At 40.8% G+C, this 24,008-nt stretch overlaps 1 pseudogene; it reads left to right on the top strand.

Moving 5' to 3' along the window:
- The window catches only part of LOC147750540 (hyaluronidase PH-20-like), a 98,457-nt pseudogene extending 86,571 nt beyond the window's left edge, over nucleotides 1-11,886 (top strand).
- Nucleotides 11,887-24,008: the final 12,122 nt, after the last annotated feature.

Here is a 24,008-nt window from a genome sequence, read left to right as displayed (position 1 = left end):
CTGACTTTGGGCCTACCATAGGGGTGACTAATATGTATACAAGGGAAGGTTTAGGGACTGACAAATGGGTGCACTTGCCCAGTCAACATGGCAGTACCAGACCTCACACAGGCTCTGCAATGGCAGACTTGAGAAACACTTTACAAGCTGCTCCGGTGGGTGGCACAATCAGTGCTGCAAGCCCACCAGCAGCATTTGCTTTACAAGCCCTGAGCACACTGAGTGCACTGTACTAGAGTCTAACAAGTAAACCAATCAAGCCAATCATGGAGTCACCAATCCATACATCAATTTTCCATAGGGAGCACTTGCACTGTGGCACTGAACAGCAGTGGCACCGTGCCCAAAAGCATCTATAACCAGCAAAAACATAAGAGGCAACAGCAAAAAATAGAAGGGAGACCCACACCAATGGTTCTAGGTCTAAAAAGTACCATTGCCCAGATTTTACCTGGAGATTGAGGTGCATCATTTTCTTTCGGTATGGCGAGCAGCACCTCAGGATTACAAATAGAGGAATCCTCTACCTAGGTCATAAAACAGTAGCTTCTACAGTAGATGGGCTGTCATATATTTCCAATACATATACTATAAAAAATCACATTCAGTCAAAATGTGTTTGGAGAATAGCCCTCACTCACTATTGTGACATGCTTGTATTTTTTTTATCGAGGACAAGGAAATAACAGATTATATAAAATCCTGGGACTCTTTTGGTTTGGAGCATATTTTTATTTTTGAACAATGTTTTTAGATGTGGGTCATATGGGTTTTGGACTGTGGATCTGTATGGTTTCAAGGCACTTGGATTTCTACACAGTTGATATGTAAGTGTTTTTTTTCTCCACATTATTAAGGGGCTCATTAGGATTGCGGTTTTTCCGCATCCTCGGGGCCGGCGAAAGCCACCGCCGGCCCAGAGGATGCGGAAAAACCGCAGCGGACTGACCAAAGACCCACCGCCACATTAGGATGGCTGGTGGGTCCAGCTTTTCCGCCGTGGCTGGCTTACAACCGCGGCGGAAAAGCTCTAATCTGGTGACGGTGTCTCAGACACCGTCAGGCAGATTAGGATGGGATGTAAAACATGCTTTTCCGCGGCGGCTTTTCCACTGTGGAAAAGCATGTGTAACTTCACTGCGGGGGCCCGATGCCGGCCCCCTAGGTGAAGGGGGGGTGGGGGTGCACATGGGGAGGTACCTATGGTACCCCCCTGAATTTGTATGCAGAAAGCGACAGGCACCGTGAGGTGCCTGCCTCTTTCTGCATGCAAATGCAATGACTGCATTTTTAACATTGCCGCGGGTGCAGCTTGAAGCCGCACCCGCCGCAATGTTAAAAATAGAGGATGTGACCGCCAGGGTGGTGGTCACATCCTAATCGCACAGGAGGGAACTCCGCAGCCCATGCGGACACCACCTCTTCCTCAGTGATCGCGGACGGACGCAAGTCCGTCCGCGATCATAATCGGCCCCTAAATGTATTTTGAACTGGAGTTTCTAATTTTGTATGGTTCTGTGTAGGTTATATTACTCGGATGCAACAAATAGGTTTGGTAATGTTTATTTTACTTTTCAGGGTACTATTACGGCAACTGAGTAAAAATCAATGTTAGGTAGCAGAGTACCTGAACAAGATTGTGCTTCTTTTATTTCTTGAAAACATTGTAATTTGTATAATAAAAATAAAAATAAATGACTGAATGTACTTTTTTTCGAATTGAAGCAGAAGAATTTCGTGAACTTTCTGTCAATATGGCATTGCTAGTCTTTGCCCCAAACTGCCCTCCAAACACAAATTCATGTTAAAAAGGGGAGGTCTTCTAAGACCCAAACTGCTGAGATGGGCAATCCATGTACATTAAAATAATTGTATTGGAGTAGTCAGCTACTCTTAATATCAAGCCAAGTATTTACTTTGAAAAATCACTATAAATTGTTTATCAACTTGGTCAGGGAAACAAACATTAAAACTGATAGCTTCCTAATTTTAAACTTGTGTTTACAGTTTATGTAATCTCTGCAAGGGATGTTTTTGTATTTTACACCAAATTGCCTGGGAGAAGCGGAAAAACATCCCTGAATGTTTCTCAAAATAGATTTTAAATAATATAAAATCAAATTAGTAATTAAAAATCAATTATAGTTCTGTCCGACACCTTTTTTTTTCTCACATTACTTTTAAAAATTCAGTATAAGTAGAGGAATGCTTGTCAGGCAGGAGATTAAACACAAGTTACATGTTCTTATCATTTCTTTTATCATGTAAGGTGTACATTTCAGAGAATGAATGAGGAGAACTTTTAACAGTATTATCTATCTTCCAAATATTGCTTTTTTTTAAGGGTTCCTAGATTTTGTGGGTTGATAAATATTAAGGTGCATGTTTGGGGATCTTTGTTATCATAAAGTAGGAAGGCGTCATGACTAAATGTTACTTTTAGGTGCTTGAGAACATTAATATCAGAAGGGTCTGTTTTCAAAATGTCACACAGCACAGCACAGCAAGTCACCTTGCTGTGCTGCACTACATGATAGGGAAAGGGCCAGAATGTACTCTATTTAACAATATACGGCGCATTCCTGTCTTTTCCCAGCTCCGGCGCATAATGTGCTTCCTAATACCAATGCAGGCACCCTTGCACCACCGTGCAAGGGTGCCTGCATTGTAAGAATGATTGTTTTTGTGCAGGAAGGTGTGCCTTCCGGCATAAAAACAATCTATTGAAGCATTTACCTCCTTCTGTGTGTGCTGCAGAATGCAGCACAAATAGTATACGTAAACGATCATGGAGAAATAAACATATGGCTCCTCGTTATGCCTCACAGAGGTAAGCATAGCAGTTTTGGCATATACACACTTCTACCACTTAAGGTGTAGTGTAGTTCCTATTTTCCCAATAGGCTCTGCGCATTGGAATAACATAAACAGCAGTGTAGACGTAGGAATTAGGTCATCTAGGTCTGTACTGACTATGTTAGACTTAATTTAGATTTGCCAGCTAGCTTAGAGGTCACTAGAAACTTTCTCGAGTGAACTTCCCTGATTAGATAAGAAGGGATTCAGTTTCAGACAACCGCATAAACATGACAACTTTGCTCCCTCAGAATAAAGAGCGTATCTCTAGAGTCGTGTGAAAACAATAGACAGCTATTTCACTCAGTCAATCGTGTATGCTTAGTTTCACCAGAGTGCAGAGAAATAGAGAGACAGGCGTTTTAAATAAAAAGGTGTTCTTTTATTGAGCAGTCTTCTTTCTCATGCAAGAGAAATGAATTGTTACAATTGCAATACATTTTAAAGTAAAGTGTGTACAGTAAAAGTAGTATTAGGAATAATACTGTAAAAGCATTGATATGGTTTCTTAGCCATATGATACTTTAAAATATATAAAATATATACATACATAAAAACATTGACTAACAGACTCAACTGGTGCTTCTAAGATACGCCTACCCCAGTGTACCTGACCTAAGCCTAATACGTGGGAAGGAGTAAGTAAGTAGCAGTTTTAAGTTAAAGTTAGGTTTTTTGCCAAGGATAGGAATCAAGAATTCTCTCTAAGGTTTTAATCAGCTCCGTACCTTGGTTATAGAATGAAGGATATCTTGTATCTCGCTTCTCAGGACTCAATCTCCCAGCAACCCGCGAAGGTAACTCGGGAACACCGGAGCTGGATTTTCTCGGCGTGAGAAAAGGTAGCTTCTCCAGCGCGTCAAAAAGGGAGGGGCGGCTTCCTTCGGCTCAGGCAACAGCTGGGCTCTCGGACAAGTAGAACGTCGCTCTGGTCCCCACCACTGTGTGTTTGCTTAAGGCAACGTTGGTATATTTATACCTGAAAGGTGTCAGGTTTGACGTAAGGTTGGACATAAGACGTCTTTGAGAACTAACAGTTCTTGCTGGACTCTAGGAGTTCTTGTGCAAATCAAAACAAAAGCTGGAGGGGGATTCCCGGGCTGCTGGAGGCTTGGCTTGTTTAAAGGATGCGTTGTGCTTTCTAGGACTCTATGGGAGTAGCCTTGCAGTGCTTTGGACTGCATGGACTATTACTAAATATGGATCTGATTCTTATGCCTTTATAAGGGTACTATTTATTAAAACCACATAAGGGCAGGAATAGGGAATATTGAATTAGGGTCCTAGATAGAAATACAACACCCACTCGGATTAATGTCCATCATTACTAAAAAATAAGCAATAGTAAACATACGATGCATGTGTGTTTTCCAAGCCACCCCAAAATACATAATTGCATTTGAAATGGTGTACGGTTTATACACAAAAAATGAGTATTGGTATTGTACGTTTTCAAGCAAGGTTATCATTCAGGTAAGTTCATATATATCAGCTGAATGAATTGCAAAATTTATAAATGAAATTACACATGAAATGGCTCTGTATACAGAAGAGAAGGTCAAGACCATTTCATCACATACTTATACGATATTGTACATGTGCTAGAGGCTGAGGTAAAATATTGTCTCTAATGTTTCTAAAAATAGAAGGTCCGTTCTCTAAGAATAGTTCTACTTTAAGCAAAGTACCATGTGCCAGACAAAATTGTAAATATTTTGATTTGAAAGAAAAATAATTTCGCTTTCAGGGGATAAATAGTTCCAAATGTTTTCAGTTGCTTTGTTTAACAGAACTGAAGGACAAATTCTGAGTTTAGGGAACACTGTGTGCTTGTTGTTTAAAAAGTTATTCCTGTTGATCAGGGGAGAACATCATATCAGACAGATTCGCAAAAAATTGGTCTACCACATCAGGTGAAACTTCGACCAAGTTTGAAAATACTGAAATTGTGCAGTTCTCTGCGTGATTGCTATCATCGATGCTTGGATCAGCAATCCTCACAGAAGGTTGTATCTGTTTGGTGCTGCTTTCCTCTCGTACTTCACTGCCACCTAATCGTAGTGGTGAAGTTCTCAACGAATGCCGTCATCAGAATAGGTAGCCGCTGGGGACAACATGTTGCATGGGTTGTTACCGGACCTAGCAAAGTATTGATATCCATTGGTACTGCTGATGGTAGTGTAAGACAGACGTCCAACACGCATTCTTCTCCGCATAGCAGACATCGAAGCGCACGTAAGATGCAATCTTGCCAGATTGGTCTGAATGAAAGAAACCAAGTTGTAGTCAGATCTCTTAGCCGGGCAAATCCGAGGACCTTAGTGATACGTTCTCGGTATTGTATTGCTAGGATCGTTTCTTCCATCGTTGCTGGAGTCTTGTCTGGGGATTGGCTTGCCATATCGGAGCAGAAGGAGCAAAAATAAAATTCCTGCTATGAGTCCCAAAATTAAAGGTAGGCCGCCAAAGACAGAATGGATAAAATTCGGGAAGATGCCCAGAACTGTTTCAAATGGTGTTAACAGTCCCGAAAAAATTGTCTTAAATACATGTGCGATGCCACTGGTATCAGACATGTTTAAAATTTGGCTTAACATTTCTGCAAAATGCACGGGGCAATTTGTCGATAAAAGGGTATGTGTCTCTGCAGCTGTCCTTGCGACTTGCAAGTCATACGTTTCTTTGGATGATGTCAAAGGCACAGTTGTCTGTAAAAGTATAGACTTCATTCTGCTTAAAGTATCAATTCAAATAGAAGAGATATTCACATAAGGCCATATTGCCGCCTCCATGTCTGGATTGCTGTTTGGATACAATACTTGCATACAGCAAACGACCCTGGAAGTAACAGTTATGAGATAGCATTCTCCTGGCACCAATCCACAACAGCTGTGGTCAGTTATTATACCGTAGCTACCGTTGGAAAGTTGTCTGAAGAATGGTTCTATCTGTGTTGCAGGAGTGCCTTGCAGGTGACATGAAAGGTTATTTGAAGACCCTTCGCAAGCTCCATGCAAGTTAATACCTTGACACAGAAGTGTACCGCTTAGTGATTTTTTACAATTATTGCCACTAAGGAATACCTCCTTTTTCCTTTCACTATGACATTTGTGTGTGTAAGTTAAATTCCAGGTTGATTTGATGTAACCTTTACCCAACCTTTCATACTGGACTGCTGGTATATATTCTTGGCAATATTTAAACTGGAAAGTTGTTATCGGAATTGTAATTGTTCCGTGTATTATCCATTCAATGACAGGTCTCTCTGACATTGTCAATGGCAATCTCTCAAGTTTTTCAATGCTCAGAATTGTATAATCTGCTCCTTTTTGTGCCAAACTGATTTGTTTATCGGTAAGGTTAAAGATAGAAAATAATGACATTCAGTTGATTAGATGCCATGGCACGTAGCCTGAACGTAGGTTTTGCAACGTCTAGCCAAGCTGTACAATAGAACGCAATTGAGACTGACCATGTTGTAACATTAGCAAGTCCTGCTCTATTATATCAAAGGCAGATGATACAATACTGTCCAATGAATAAATTCTGGAAGACAGAGTCGTTAACCCATTGTCCACAACAGAAAGTGATTTCTCCAAATTTATACGATCAATTTCTCGTATTTTTTCTGCTGTTTACATTTGCATTACTTTCCAAGCTTCGTTGTATGCAGCGTATATACCGGCCGCTATGAAACGTTTTTGACGCGTTTGCGAGGTCCCATTATGAAATCTCGCAAGTCAGCACCTTCTTTAAGTAAAGTCAAGTGTTGCTTAATTTCAGCCAGTGTGGATGTTTGTAGCCACTCAAGGCATAGTTTCCCTACACTGTATGTTGTAACGATGTTGTCTCTGGGAATATCTTGGGTCTGGCCTGGTCATTTGGAACCCCTGTTTTTTGTTCAGGAGTCTGTCTTGACAGTTGTTTGTGTCTGTGGGCCAGATCAACCACTTTTTCCAATCTGGATTTGTTCTATTTGGTGAAAAATATGGGATACGTCTATTTCCACATCAGTAGTGCTATTACTATCAGGTATGGGCTTCGGAATAGCCGGTTTATTTAAGTCTTTTATCTTAGCGAAATCAAGACAAGTAGTTTGTTGAAAGGTATCATTCAAGAATATTATGGTGTTCGCCAGGGATGTGCAATGGCACCCTTGCTCTTTTCGTTATTTCTTAACGAAATTGTGGCTCGGATGTTGGATGCCTGTGTTGATGCACCCTCGTTGGCGGGCATCAGGGTCCCGATCCTGATGTTCGCCGACGACACACTGATCTTGTCCAAAACACCGGGTGGCCTCCAGCGTGCCCTACATATTTTTGACCACTTTTGCGGGGAACATGGCTTGGAAGTTAATGTGGGCAAGACCAAGCTGATGACTTTCTCGCCTAGGCGTAGAGCTCGCCCAAAAATATCTTTGAATTACTACGAGTTAGAGGTGGTTAGTGTATTTACTTACCTCGGGGTCCAGATCACTAACAATTTAAAGTGGTCCTATCATATAGAAAAGGCGGTCCTGAAACACCAACAGGTCGCGGGAGCATTAAGGGTTGAACACGAAAAATGAAAATCCAAACCTATCAAAGCAGCCCTGGCAGTTTACGATGCCAAGGTCATTGGGTCTGCCCTGTACGGAGCGGAACTATGGGGCTTTGACAAGGTTCTTCCCTTGCAGATATCCGAGAATAGGTTTATTAGGGGTATAACGGGACTTCCCCAGAGTACCCCACTAATCCCGCTTGGCCTTGATCTGGGGAGAAGTTAGTGATCGAGTAAGATTACGTCCAATCCTCTATTGGCGACGCATCTGGACCACCCCAGAGATACGGCACAATGCCGATGGATTCCTTGCAATAATAAAAGCTGATGTTTTCCATAAAATAACATGGCTCAAACACCTCAGGGCCGCTTTAGGAGAACTTGGCCTCTCCAAACTTTGGGATAATCCCTCTGGGGAAGTTTTCCCTAGTAAAAATACCATTAAAAGTTTATATTGGGAGAGGGTGGATGGCAGACTCTGGAGCAGAACAAGATCTGACACGATGGGGGGGCGCTTCTTGGAAATTAAACAGTGTCCAATATTAGAACTATACTGGGACAGTATCACCGTGCCAGGAGACAGGAAGTTAATGTTCCAGCTAAGAGCTGGTTCCCTCCCCCTGAGATCTTTGACGGGCAGGTGGAGGAGTACGACCAACTCGTGCTACCCAGCGTGTGATACAGCCAAGGAAAGCATAGGCCACTTCTTATTCCTTTGTGAGGCATACGCAACCCCTCGAAGAGTATGGCTAGTTCCCGTTTGTAGGAACTTAGGGATATCTAGTGGTGTTGAGGCGTTAAGAATTATTTGTACTTCCACTGATTTGCCAATTGTTTTGGGAACAGCAACATACCTGGGGTGGGCATGGTCCATTAGACGGAGGGCTATCTCCTCAAATATACATAGATTTTTTGAGTAACTGTGTTTTTAACTGTTTTCATTTCCTTTTTGTCTAAGCTTGCACAACGGTTTTTATCATTGAATGTATAAAATGGTCAATTTTATGTCTTGTATTTTTTAAATGTATTTTTTAAATGTATGTTGTGCTTTTATGAGTATATTGCTCGAATAAAGCTTTGAAACGTAACGTAAAAAAAGAATATTATTTGTTCTGGGATCATGCAGGCTCTAAATAATGATTCTAGACCTTGTACCTGCCAATCTTTTGTTCCCCAGATGGTTTTTGTTTCAATGTTGTTTTTCCAAAATTCAAAACCAAATGTTGACATTTCGTCATAACATTTTTCAGAATAAATCAATTTAGTATTTGTCAGCATGTTTTTCATTCCTGTCCTATTTAACATTTTAAAATAAAACGTTTCTGGATCACTGTTGTTAAACCCTGAGAAGTATGGACATTTCTCAAAAAATGTTTTCGAACTTCCTTTTGGTGGGGTTGGACAATGTTCCCATTGATTATAAGTAAAAACATTTCTAGGTTGTGCAGATTTATGCAAATAGTGGTGACCATACTGATTGTAACAGTATAATTCTTCATAATTTGATGAACCCTGTAAATAATCATGTACTGTAAATGTGGCTGACATTACTAAATCTGACATCATGTTATTAATATTTTCAAAATCCCAATCATCAGAAAAGGAACTAGGTTTCACAAAATCACTTAAGGAAATCTTGAACTGGTGTGGATACTTCAAGAGCTCAATCGGGCCATATATATCATAGTCAGTTTTGTCCCATGCAATACCCCCAGGTATTGGATTTGCTGTGATGTTCACTGATGATAGTTCTCTTTTCTCGATGTGAGAGGATCTGTGAGACTTTAGGACCAAGTTGATGTTCTGACTTGCTGTGTCCATTGTACTATATTTTCCATCAATGAATCTACCCAAACATAAAGCCATGATGAGCCAAAGCAGGAGGAAAAGTACACCTAACACAGTCCAAAATTCAATCCATGGTGAGATCAGATATGTCTCTTTCAGTTGGTGAAACAGCTCGGTAATGTTCTCTTTGAAAGTTTTTGCTGCTGGCTTGTCTCCATGTTCACTTGGATCATCGGAAAAGTCATCAAAGTTGATAAAATAGCCAGATGCTGTTCTGTCAATTGGTGGGATCGCTTCCGGATTTCCATTGATCTTTGCATTTTCTTTTGTTATGTTTGTACATTCTGAAGCTACATCATTGTAGATTGGTGTACCTTCACGAATTGTTGCAATTTGGGTTTCAAGAGGCACAAGTTCCATGGCTTTGTTGCATAGTCCTTTTTTATTTACTGCAGGTTTATCAAATGTGATTAGTCTCTCAGTTTGAACCTCTTGGATTTTAGCAAAGTTTGGTCTTCTGCTATTTCTTGGGAGTCCACTGGGCCTGCTATTTATTACCGGCCACATGTTTGTGGTTTCACCGTGTCGATTGAAACAATTCTGTTTTCTTTTTTACCAGCAAGTGGCCGTAGTACAACTGATCTTGTTCCGCTGATAGCTAAGACAGGTACTGCTTTTCTGTAAGAAGGCCCAAATTCCTTCTTCACCGCGATCTTTTCTCTGACCAGATCCCCAATCTTTGTAATCCAGACAGGTCTTGCTGGGACAGGTGGTTCTTCAGTGGTTGTTGGCTGATTCTTTATGTTACTTAGACTCTTTCTTGTTTCATTCAAGTCCTGTAAAACAGCCAAACGATCTTTGATATCAAAAGATTTTTCTTCTACCACTGAAGTCTGACGATCTAAATCCTGGATAATCATTCTAGTTCCAAACAAAAGTTCATACGGACTGAAACCTTTTAGAGAATCTCTTGGCATGTTATTAAGACTATGTTGGACACTTATTAAATGTTTGACCCACTCATCACCCGAACCTAATACCCTCGCCGTTATAGATTGCTTTATGTCACAGTTTTTTCTTTCCACTACCGGATTTCCCTCAGGATGGAAGCGAGAAGAGTACCGCAATGCAATGCCCATGCTGGTCATGGCCTCCTTGTAAGCTTGAGAGCTGAACGCAGGACCCTGATCAGAGTGTAGCATGCCAATTGAGTATGTGCCGATGAAGACTCGCAAATCTTTTATAACAGTTCTAGCGTCAGCCGAGCAATGGGGTCTATATTTTTAAGTGAATTCAGTCTTAATAATTATAGGGACGCATTTCTCCGGCTGGCTTTCTGCCCTATAATTCGCCTGATGCTCTCTAATAGTGGTATCTGGGCTGTTGTCTGGTCCGGTTCACAACTAAGATCTCTGTTGCAGTCCTCACAATTTCATGCAAAATTGTAGATATCTACGTTCATTCCCGGCCACCAGTAATTTGATTGTAATTCTATCAGCGATTTCAGGATCTCTTGGTGCCTGTCATGAAACAGCAAGTCACAACTCCTCCTGTAGGCATAACACAGATTTCCATTCCTCGCAAGAAGTAAATTACCTCTCTTAAAAACCCACCCCTTTCCCGTGCATCCTGCACTCTGGTTATTTCTAGTACATGCTTTAAATAGTAAATGTATGGTTGTGCCTGTGCTTAACTGTATTTTGTAAAAGGTTTATAGGTCTACTGTTTTTCGGAAAAGATGTGAAAGACTATCAGGGCATTGCAAGGCATTGCGAGTCAGATTTCAGAAAGTCCTCGTGCTGTGTGTTGTTTAACACAGCGTGAGAACAACAAACTCGTACGGTGCCCTGAACGTCTCAGGGTGTGGCGCGTACAGCTCCCTGGACGTCCCGGGGTGTGGCAGGCCTATAAAAACCACACCCGGGATTCTGGAAGATGCTTAGTCTTCTTGTGCCTTTCGGAGAAGCATCGCGTAGGAGGAATCCGGTCGGTGGACTTCGAATTTGGAACTTAGGCCTGAGTCTCCGCTTACAATAAATCTTCATGCTCCTGTTTGCTGGATGAAAGAGAAAGAGCTAAGTACTTCATTTAAGAAAAGGCGCCCAACACTAGCTAAAGAGTCATTTTTGGACAATCTTCATTAGAAGGAATTTCAGACTCAGATTCATTCAGAAGATTTACTTATTGTGAAATATTGCAGTGTTTTGTTTTTAGAAAAAGATGTTTGACTAAAAAGCAATGTTTTAAAAGAAATGTTTTAGAGTGAGAATTTAACTCTTAAATCACAAGTGAGAAGTCGTCTGGATAGCAAGAGAATAAAGAAAAGTGAGTAAGTTTACAAAACAGATTAGTTTAGCAGGGATAACCATAGATAAAGGAAAGTGCAAATGATTTGTTGTTGTTTATTTTAGAACCATAAAAAGTCTGGGGCGGACAGTCCAACCACCTTCGACTCTAGAAAAAGCATCTCCTCAAAGGACACCAGCAGACGACGTTTTCCAGGACACGAAGGCCAGTCTAGTAGATCGCAGGTAGGAGTTGTAAAACGACAAGACATAAAGAACTAGTAAAAGGAAGTAGAGAGAAAACAGAAAAGGTAAAAGGATATAATCTAAAGAGTTTCTTGTTGCTTCGCAGGTCGACTACAAGAACACAATAGCGTCAGATCTGGCCTCTTTCCCTGACTGCTATCCATCACCCTAGTGTATGAAAAGAATCAGGTTGTAAGGTAGGGCTCTGGGAGTTTGGCCCATAGCGTCTCTGCAAAATCGATCAAGCACCTTACAGGTAAGGGTTTGTGTACTACTCAGGTAAGAGTGCTTGATCTCCCTGACAGTGCCTCAGACCCAATCCCATGTGTGCGTCTTCAATCAAGAAAACTCTCCTGTTCGTGTTTGGAATTACTATATCCCCCACTCCAGGGATTTGAGCAAAAGGAACAGAGTTTACATCAATTACGTATCTATTACTGAGTGGATAGTTGAGAGGTAATGCTGCATAACCGCCTTTTAATGACGCTTTCACCGCCAGCATGGTTTCTCCATCTATTTGTTTTTCTGAACGCTTTTTAGTGGCTATGGAAGCCGGTTGAACCGCTTCCGCTGTGGCTGTGTTAGCCAATGAATTCCCTGCAATGTGAACGCCATCACGTCAATGACTAAGTGCGTGTATCACGTGAGTCTTTTGTAGTTCTTTCTGTAAAAGAACTACTTGTTTCCAAAGCTTTTTATGCTTTATTGTGGCATCTGTGTCATCTTTGTAACCGTTTTTGCTCCATGTCTGCATGTCATTGTTGTATGACTTGACGCAGTAATGCGAATCGCACACTATTAGTGTGGGGAATTCGCGATCGGTATTTTCAAGCACCATCTTCAAATATCCTATTTCAGCTTGTTCAGCTGAACAGTTTCTGAGTGATTCAGTTTCATTCCTTGGGATTCCTTCAGTGGTACTCTCAGATAGGGGACCTCAGTTTGTGTCACATTTTTGGCAAAACCTTGCAAAGTCCCTAAATATGGAAGTGCGTTTGTCATCTAGTTACCATCCACAAACGGATGGATTAACAGAACGTACGAATCAAACAATTGAACAGTTCTTGCAATGTTTACTAGCTACCTATGATCAGGAATGGTCAGAAATTCTTTGGGCTACAGAATTTGCGTCCAACAATTCAGATCACTCTTCAATTGGTATGTCTCCTTTTTTTTGTGTTCATGGTTTTCATCCAAAAGACATGTTAGGTATTGGTAAAAAGGTTACAGTCACACCAGCAGTCACAGAATATGTAAATCATTTGGTTTCTATTCAACAAAAAGCCCAACAACATTTGGTCCTTGCAAAAGAAACTCAAAAGAAATTTGCTGACAAACATTGTTCTGAACAGCCAACTTATTCAGTAGGTGACAAGGTTTAGTTAGCCACAAAAAACTTAAAATTAAAATGCCATAAAACTTTTAGCCCACGATTTATAGGTCCTTTCACTATAGAAAAAGTTGTTAATCCCGTTAGTATGAAATTGAAGTTACCAATTATGTATCCAATTCATCCCGTATTCCATGTCTCCCTACTTAAGCCATGTAATACAGAAACCAGAATTTTGAGTCCTTCACCAGAACTAGATATAGACGGTGTACCTGATTATGAGGTAAAAGCAGTTCTTGATTCCAAAAGAGTGAAAGGCAAATTGTTCTATTTGGTAGATTGGAAAGGTTACGGTCCAGAAGAGCGATCGTGGGAACCTCTCGTAAATTTAAGAAATTCTCCTCAGATCCTAAAAACCTTTCATAACAGATATCCAGAGAAACCAAAACCAGTTCCAACAGTATTAGTGGGGATTCTACGGGGAGGGTACTGTCATGAAACAGCAAGTCACAACTCCTCCTGTAGGCATAACACAGATTTCTATTCCTCGCAAGAAGTAAATTACCTCTCTTAAAAGCCCACCCCTGTCCCGTGCATCCTGCACTATGGTTATTTCTAGTACATGCTTTAAATAGTAAATGTATGGTTGTGCCTGTGCTTAACTGTATTTTGTAAAAGGTTTATAGGTCTACTGTTTTTCTGCATGTCATTGTTGTATGACTTGACGCAGTAATGCGAATCGCACACTATTAGTGTGGGGAATTCGCGATCAGCATTTTCAAGCGCCATATTCAAAGATCTTATTTCCGCTCGTTCAGCTGAACAGTTTCTGAGTGATTCAGTTTTGGTAATCATCGGTCTGAATTTACCAGAGCTCCAGCGACCTTTGACAATCGCGCACGCTGCATTGTAGGATTTTTTTGAGTCCTTCTCCAGAACTAGATATAGACGGTGTACCTGAGTATGAGGTAAAAGCAGTTCTTGATTCCAAAAGAGTGAAAGGCAAATTGTTCTATTTGGTAGATTGGAAAGGTTACGGTCCAGAAGATCGATCGTGGGAACCTCTCGTAAATTTAAGAAATTCTCCTCAGATCCTAAAAACCTTTCATAACAGATATCCAGAGAAACCAAAACCAGTTCCAACAGTATTAGGGGGATTCTACGGGGAGGGTACTGTCATGAAACAGCAAGTCACAACTCCTCCTGTAGGCATAACACAGATTTCCATTCCTCGCAAGAAGTAAATTACCTCTCTTAAAAGCCCACCCCTGTCCCGTGCATCCTGCACTCCGGTTATTTCTAGTACATGCTTTAAATAGTAAATGTATGGTTGTGCCTGTGCTTAACTGTATTTTGTAAAAGGTTTATAAGTCTACTGTTTTTCTGCATGTCATTGTTGTATGACTTGACGCAGTAATGCGAATCGCACACTATTAGTGTGGGGAATTCGTGATCGGCATTTTCAAGCGCCATCTTCAAAGATCTTATTTCAGCTCGCTCAGCTGAACAGTTTCTGAGTGATTCAGTTTTGGTAATCATCGGTCTGAATTTACCAGAGCTCCATTGACCTTTGACAATCGTGCACGCTGCATTGTAGGATTTTTTATCTACATCGTAGTGTTGTGCGAATCTGTCCATATAGATTACACAGGTATATTGTTCGAGAGGCAGAATTTTGATTGGCAAAGGATATTCTTGTTCATATTCTAGATCATCTAGTTTTTTCAATTTCGGGTCAAAATAGTATTTCACGTCTTCTGTAGGAAGAGAATTTTCCCATTGTATCCATCTTGGATCTAATGCCACTGTATTCAGATTACGTGGACTTGTTAATGCCTCAAGGGCTGATTCTGCTGTATAAACAGTTATTCTTTTGCCTTGGGCTAGGGCTCTTTCTTTTGCTACAGCAGTTTGAACCGCTGTCAGAATTATTTCTGTAGAGCTGAATTTCATTTCAGCTTTAATGTACAAGTGTGATTTGTAAGCTATTGGTACCGTTTCTCCCTCATTGGAGGTCAGGTATGTGAATCTGCATCTTCCAGGGATGACTCAGATTACAAGGTTGCGTATGTTGTTGCGAGTTTGCAATTTTGTTTTAGTTAACATGTCTGTTTGCAATGATATCAAAATTTCTGTGTGTTTTTGAGTCTGATGTATTGGTTTAAAATCAGGTTTTATTAATTCATAGAGAGGTTTAACCCTCTCCGCATAATTTAGAATGTATTTCTACCGAAATTCAGGAAGCCTAGTATTGATTGTAAATTTCTCCGCATTTTTGGTGCTTGGACTACTGCACACTTCTCTAAGAAGTTGTCTGCCAAGATTTTGCATTCACTTGATAATTCATATCCTAAAAATAGGACTGTTAGATGGGCAATTCTTGACTTTTTAAAGTTGAATTTGTAACCCTCTGATGCAAACCCAAGAATTATGGTGTTCACTCTTTTTAAGTGAGTCTCCAGGTCATCGTCTGTAAGGTAGATGTCATCGACATATGATAATGCCTCATCATCATATATTTGTAGTAACTCTGTTACCCTTGCTGAGAATAATCCTGGGCTAAACTTGAATCCCTGTGGGAGTCGGCAAAATTGTTTTTGCGACCCCATTATTGAGAAAGCGGTCAAGTCCCTGCTTTCAGGTGCTATGTTTTGACAGAAGAATCCATTTGAAATGTTTAATGTCGTTTTATATTTTTTGCGCACGATGTTGTCCATTAGTGCTGCACTGTGTGAATTTTGTACTGCAAAAGTTTTGCAGCAGGAGTTTAGAAAGCGGTCAAGTCCCTGCTTTCAGGTGCTATGTTTTGACAGAAGAATCCATTTGAAATGTTTAATGTCGTTTTATATTTTTTGCGCACGATGTTGTCCATTAGTGCTGCACTGTGTGAATTTTGTACTGCAAAAGTTTTGCAGCAGGAGTTTAAATGTCTGTAGTCCATAACTAGAAGATATGAATCGTCTGGCTTGGAGACAGGAAACAAAGGATTATTCATTTGTGAGGTGCATGTTTCAATCACCCCTTGGTATTCAAGTTGATCTAAGATCTCCCTGACTTGCTTTTTAGCTTCTTGTTTAACTGGGTACTGCCTTTGTGCAGTCGGTTGATTTTTTAACTGGATTTTGTGGGGAGAAGAGTCCTCATCCCATCCTACATGATTTTTGTATAATGCAGGGGCTTGGGCCACTGCCCATTTTCTTGCAAATGCGTATTTTTTATGAATTGGAATATGATTTGAGAAGGCAGGCATAATCATTTCTTTGCCATGAGGGCACTACCTGACAAACTCTGGTGGCCAGTCTTTTTCAGCTAACAGGATGTCATAGCCTTTAGAAAGTTTCTCCCAAAAGAGACCTTTTATTTTCCTAGTTTTATCTCCCTCTATACGTAATGTTATTTCATATAGTTTATGGGGCACACTAACTCGTGTGTCTGCAGTTTCCACCTGAATGTATTCATTCGTGTCCACTGTCTCCAGAAGATTCATCAGGATCTTGCGAGCTATGGTCACTTCTGCTACGCTGTCTAGCATTGTCTGTGCCCACTCTCCGTTTATCAGTTGTGTCCTCAGAATCCTCGGCATGTTTAATTTTAATACTTGCTACCTTCTTTCTGGAAAATTGTGATTTTTTACTTTGATGAGCAGGTTCTTTGTCTTTGGACTTGACGTGCTCTTCCTTGTGTTCTGACCGTCCTCTTCTTTCCGATTTCTGTGAGGAAGTCTGAAAAGATAGAGAGGGACGTGTGTCAATATCTTGATATCTAGCAGGTTTTCTCAATTTATCCCTAGCTCTAAGATTATATCTTTTTTCAGAGGGTTCCCTTTGGGGAGACTTGCCTCCTCGGCCAGGAGATCTTTCTCTCCGCTGTGGAGACCTTCCTCTGGACTGGAATCGTTTTTCCTTGGGAGTGGATTGTTTATTACCATCCCAATTCTTTTTTGGAGTATTTAGATTATTTTTAATAAATATTTTTTCAGGATTTTCAGTTAGTTGTGGTTTTACTGGTTTCCCACCCAAACTATCTCTTCCTAGTTCTTCATAGGATGTTTCTATGATTCTGGCGAGTTCAAATGGTTGGTCTGTTATATCTGTCTCTTTCAATTTCTGGAAGTACTTTATATCATCCCTTGCCAATTGAACTAATTCTCTATATGCCTTTGTTAATTCTTTTAGTTTAATTAGGAGTTCTTCGCCTGACATTGATCAAATGTCTGGGTGTGTTGTGTAGCTGGCTAGAACCGGCCACGTGGCTCCTGGTCTACCTAGTGGACCGTGCCTGGTGATGTGATTTTGATGTTTTAGGGCGCAATTAAACCAGAGCAGGTGCTCTTGGTAAGTTAGTGGGTTTTCAACGTCCTCAAAAGGAGTGTATATTTCCAGAGGTTCCTCTATTTTGTAATAGTGGAAATCTTTTGTCACAGCGTGTGCTGTTGGAAAATGTATCCATGTGTAGAACACCTCTGTCTGCCGATATTCATGTGCCTCTATCATGAATATGACTGTACCACCTCTTGGTGATAGTCCATTTTCTATAAGTTTAAGAGTTATAGTTCTTCTTATATTGACCGGAATGAGCATAGCCTTCAGGTCATTTTCTTGGCTGGTTGTTTCATCCGCTATGAGTTGAACTGTTATTCTAGCTTGCTCTCTTTCATCTTCACTTTCTCCCATTTTACTGACAGAAAGTTTTGTTGCAGATCAAGTTTCAAGGAAACAAAGATTAGGTGCACAATATTTTGGAACACTGTAATCTTCAACGTTGAATAAACCAAGAACTAATACATAGGATTCTCATCCTACTAAGTTCCGGCGGATATTAACCTTTCACCCACTCCAGACGTCTATTGGAGTTTTTACGGGAAAAAGGGGTCTGTGGGAAAAGCACGACTGAGTTACTCTAGTGTCTTGCGTTAGATTATCCCCTTACCAAACGTTGGGCGCCATGTAGTGTAGTTCCTATTTTCCCAATAGGCTCTGCGCATTGGAATAACATAAACAGCCGTGTAGACGTAGGACTTAGGTCATCTAGGTCTCTACTGACTATGTTAGACTTAATTTAGATTTGCTAGCTAGCTCAGAGGTCACTAGAAACTTTCTCGAATGAACAGGGAGGAGTGAACTTCCCTGATTAGACAAGAAGGGATTCAGTTTCTGACAACCGCATAATAATGACAACTTTGCTCCCTCAGAATAAAGAGTGTATCTCTAGAGTCATGTGAAAACAATAGACAGCTATTTCACTCAGTCAATCGTGCATGCTTAGTTTCACCAGAGTGCAGAGAAATAGTGAGACTGGCCTTTTCAATAAATAGGTGTTATTTTATTGAGCAGTCTTCTTTCTCATGCAAGAGAAATGAATTGCCACAATTGCAATACTTATTATAAAGTAAAGTGCGTACAGTAAAAGTAGTATTAGGAAATAATACTGTAAAAGCATTGATATGGTTTCTTAGCCATATGATACTTTAAAATATATAAAATATATACATACATAAAAACATTGACTAACAGACTCAACTGGTGCTTCTAAGATACGCTTACCCCAGTGTACCTGACCTAAGCCTAATACGTGGGAAGGAGTAAGTAAGTAGCAGTTTTAAGTTAAAGTTACAATTTTTTGCCAAGGATAGGAATCAAGAATTCTCTCTAAGGTTTTAATCAGCTCCGTACCTTGGTTATAGAATGAAGGAGGTCTTGACTCTCGCTTCTCAGGACTCTATCTCCCAGCAACCCGCGAGGGTAACTCGGGAACACCGGAGCTGGATTTTCTCCAGTGCGTCAAAAAGGGAGGGGCGGCTTCCTTCGGCTCTGGCAGCAGCTGGGCTCTCGGACAAGTAGAACATCGCTCTGCTCCCCACCACCGTGTGTTTGCTTAAGGCAACGTTGGTATATTTATACCTGAAAGGTGTCGGGTTTGATGTAAGGTTGGACACAAGACGTCATTGAGAACTTACAGTTCTTTCTGGACTCTAGGAGTTCTTGTGCAAATCAAAACAAAAGCAGGAGGGGGATTCCCGGGCTGCTGGAGGATTGGTTTGTTTAAAGAACGCGTTGTGCTTTCTAGGAGTCTATGGGAGTAGCCGTTGCCGTGCTTTGGACTGCATGGGCTATTACTAAATGTGGATCTGATTCTTATGCCTTTATAAGGGTACTATTTATTAAAACCACATAAGGGCATGAATTTGGAATATCGAATTAGGGTCCTAGATAGAAATACAACAAAGTTAAATCTGGAATTGCATCAAAATCCATGGGCGTTGCATGGGAACACCAATGTAATTCCCATGGAACGCCTTTGTGGGGCTGAACAATGCAATGCATCAATTTGCTCTGCATTGCGTTACTCTAGATTTATCAAGATACTCAGGGCCACGCAAAGTGGCCTTGTCTGGTTTGACAAATCGCACTTAGTAGTTGTGTCACGCATGAACCCCTTGTATGGGGCGAGAGGGACACAACTACATGTTGGGATTTACCTGAATATAGGGAGGTATGATAGCCAAATGCATTCAACATAGGAACCTCTGCTCTAGAGTGGCATCTCGCCTCAAAATATCAATGTACAAGGAAAAAACAATGGGTGTCACATCCTTCTCTGTTCAAGCAGCCAAACTATAGAACGTTTTACCCCCAGCATAAGAACCATGGATAACCACCTTATCTTTAGAAACCTAATCAAGAAATGGCTCTTCCCCACATAACCACCATACAGAAACAGAAATATACAGCATATCCCTCTGTATATAAGCATTTATTTGTACTATAGAGATATACTTATATCTGTGTATTGTTTTGCATAAACTTGTAGAATAGTTATGTTTAAAAAATATATAAATATTCATTAGTTCTGCTTAACAAAATAGTAATGAAAGTTACATTATTCAGTTTTTAACATGTATATAAGTGACTGCATAAATAAGTAGATCTTTTGTCGTAACTATTTATTTACAATCGATTCACTATTAAATAGGAAGAACAAATATATAACATTAATTTACAGTACATCAACACTTGAAAGCCAGAGTTTATTTAATGGATCTTTAATCTACATATAATACCTTCCTTTATGCATCTATATACATTTCATGTACATATGAAGCCATATACTTTTCTTTTAATTCAGCACATCCAAAGCACAACCACATTTCTCACCCTATCTGCTCTCAATAAATCCTCTACCTTAACTTTCTGACTCATCTAAAACCTCTTTCTACTAATATTTCCTATGCACTACCCTATTTCTCACCATATACCTCTATCAATATATCCTTTACCTCCACTCGCTCATTCATGCAAAACCCCATTCTACTGCTACGATCTCCAAAAATAACCCTTTCTAGACTTTTCCCTACTCTACCCCTCCATGCATCATCTCATACCTCTTTTACTTTTATGATCCCACAAATCAAGCCTTTCTAAACACTTCCCTCTGACTCTTCCTTTCCACCTCCTTCTTACTCATCCCAATCCCCCTGCTACTTCTATGAGCTCCAAAACAAAAAAATTTGAAATCCTTCTGTTCCTCCAATATCCAGTTCAAACAAAATAATAGACTAGCATGTCCAATACTCAAATTAATGTAATATTTCATTAAACTTATTGGCCACTAATCCTTTATGGGTTCTGGAGAAGCATGCTAGTCCCCGAAATAGTGCTTCAACGCCTCATAGGGGTAGCAAGCGCTATATAAATGCAAAACATTTTCCCTCTTCTATCCCTCCACTATCCTTCTCAATCCAAATACCTGACTAACAAATCCACCACTCATTCAGGGCCTGGAGAACATGGCGGCCGTTGCCCAACACCGGCCGCTTGCTCACCGGAGGCATCCGTTCTGCTTTACTGCGCTACCTTTGCAAAATGATCTGAATAGAGGAAAAATAGATGCTATCTACCCGCCCCCCCCTTTTCTCTCTTTACTTGGAAAAATAATTTAAAGTACACCTTGGGTATGTGCTGAGCCGAGCTGGCAGCTGTGAAGGTCCAGGATCCAGCTGCTCTTGCCGTCACAAACTGCTGGGAGGGGGCCACCCTGGAGCTAAGGAGGAGCCGCATAGCAGCTGTTTGTGGTCTCCTTCAATACAACGTGAGCAGCAGCAGCACACGTCCAGCCTGCACCGCTTTGGAGGAGGAAGTCGGTTCCGCTGAAATGAAGACTGTCAACATGGAGGAGCCTCAAGAGGCTCAGAGGAATTCCTCGAGTTGATTCCAGCTTGGCTTGGGAGACCCTTTGGACCCGGTACCAATTAAGGAAGGTAAAGGGAGTAGGGGGGGCTTGTTTGAGGTCCCTGAGGAGAAGACAGGGGCTCACGAGGGAGAAGGCAGTCGTGGGGGGAGGGGAAAGGGTCTCCCCTTTCTCATGCAAGCCGCAACATAGGACCCCGAGGAGGGGTTCACCCCTCTGCTTTTTTGAGGAATGAGGTGAAAAGTTGCAGTATAAAAGCAGGAAAGTGTAGGAATAAATTAAGTGATCATAAGCCTAAAATTACCCCGTCCCTAAGATCATATTTCAAGGTGCAGCCATTTGTTGTTGATATTACAAGACAGGCAGAAGCCCTTAAAAAGAGTCCAGCAACTCAGGTTGCCACAGAGCTCAACACAAAGCAAATGGCTTCCTTAGGGGGTTCTTCTATATTAAACCTCACAAGTAGCTAGGGACTGAAACATACAGAAGTGAAGGGACAAATGGAGATGCTGCTGTGCCCAGGATATCAATACCTCTTGTTCAAAGCGGGGGGAGCAAGCTGGTTACAGCTGAAGTAACCTCTGGAAACCCTACACTGAGCCTGCAAGCATCTATGGAAGTTTTGCTTCATACCCTTTAGGAGGATATAAAAAAAGGATTTGCTGTATTTTAATCCAATCAGGGAGAGATAAGGAGCTATTGTGAAGCACTGGAAAAGAAGATGGAATGCCTGAGTTTAAGAACTGAGACTCTTGAGAACTTGGTAGCGGAGTTAAAAAGCGAACTAAGTACTGAAAACCCCAATATACTAGCTCTCAAAAGTGAAGAGCAGGAGGTCCGAGACAAGCTGGAACAGTTAGAGAATTACTCCAAGAGGAGCAACCTTCACATTTTTAATGTTCCAGAAGGGAAGGAGGGAGAAGATCTAAAGTCCTTCATTGCCACAATAATAAAGGAAAAGGTGGAGATCAAGGAGACTGAGGAAGAACCAAAGAAAGATATACAAAGGGTGCATAGGAGCCCCTTTAGAAGGAATCCTAATAAAAACTAAGCCATAAAAGTTTCTCCTGAAAAAAACAAAAAATTCTGCTAATTTGCCTTAGTTATGTTATCTACCTTAGAGAGATATGCAATGTCCCGGTTTCTTTCTCACGCCTTAATTTCACCTCAAATTCAAATTATTTTAAAATGGTCCCGTTTTTATGTTGGAATGTGAATGTGAATGGCTTGCGCGTTAAACAAAGAAGGGTACAACTCTTACAATACATTAAAGGTTCTCTAGCTCCTAAGTTATGATCTTTGTAAGAGACCCACATGATGCAAAATCAATGCATTGAGATTTTAAAGAAATTAAAATGGGTTGACCATATGATTTGCACCAACCACAGTGCCAAAATTAGAGGGGTGGCGATAGCAGGTCAAAGCACATGTAAGATACATTAGTGGATGCATGCGGCAGATGGGTTATCCTTAAAGTGATCATTTTGGGTAACTTAATCACTATGGTAGGGTATTACGGCTCAGAATTGTGATGACTCGGACCCCTTAAAAACCATCTCTGCAAATTTATTGGATTTTCCAGGTCCCTTAATTCTGGCAGGTGATTTTAATATTGTATTAGACCCCAAGCTCCAAATAAAAGAGCTGTACCCACATCTAAATTACGTATATATCTATTCTCAATGATGAAACAGATTGGACTCAGCGATATTTGGAGGGATAGATCTGGTCTCCAGTTGTGGGTCTTCTATTACAATGGGAAATATGGCCATAAATCTAGGATAGATTATGTCTTGGTTAGTCTTAGTCTAAGGAAGAAAGTCAAGGACATTAGGTACTCAATGCCACACCCATCTGATCACTCAGGGGTGTATATAGATTCAGATCTGGAGAGCAGGAAGATCAGTAGAGCTTGGACTCTTGATCGAACACTGTTTCAGGACACAGAGGAAATTAGTCCAATGAGCCTTGAGACAAAAGAAATCCTAGGCCATAATGTAGGGTCAGTGGAAACTCCAATAGTTTGGGATTCACTGATGGCCAATTTAAGGGGGTGTATCACCAGCACATTATGTTTCGGGAATAGGCAGTACAGGGAAGAGGTAGCCCACATAGAATTAAATATGAAGATTGTGGAGACAGGCATGAGTAATACTGTGGAGATAGAGAAGTTGCTGGAAACCAAGGCTAAAATGGAAAAATTGAAGGAGCAGCTTGACACTATTCTCCAGATGAGGATCATGAAATGAAGGAAAGTGAGTAAGCTGGCTCATTTTGAATACGGGGAGGGTGCAGCGAAGCTATTGGCCTTGAAAGCAAAAACTGATAGAACGCTCAATCTGATAAGAGAAATTGCGGAAGGTGAAAGTAAGGTCAAGTTAAAAACCGATGCAGAGATAGAGAGTGCTTTCTATGATTTTTTCCTGAAACTATATTCAGAAGACAGGGTGGTTAATAAATCTGAAGCCGAGAAATGGTTGAGTGCAAATTCTCTTAACCCTTTAGATACATCACAACAGCATCTCCTAGAGCAGGACATTACCCAGGAGGAGGAGAAGAGAGCTCTACTTTCATGCAAAGGGGACAAGGCAGCCGGCAAAGATGGTCTGCCAACTGAGCTTTACAAAAGCATGGTTGAAGTTTTAATTCCAGTTATGACCCAGCTTTTTAATGTGATCCTAAGTGATGGGAAAAAAATTACCCGGTTCATGGGGAGAGGTGACAATTACCCTAATACTGAAGCCAGGGTAAAGCCCAGCAAGTTGTGAGTCACACAG

The sequence above is a fragment of the Lissotriton vulgaris genome, chromosome 1_1 (genome assembly GCF_964263255.1).
Source record: "Lissotriton vulgaris chromosome 1_1, aLisVul1.2, whole genome shotgun sequence".
NCBI classification, from domain to species: Eukaryota; Metazoa; Chordata; class Amphibia; order Caudata; family Salamandridae; genus Lissotriton; species Lissotriton vulgaris.
The sequence above is the reverse complement of the archived record's forward strand: the minus strand, read 5'-3'. Positions and strand labels throughout refer to the sequence as shown.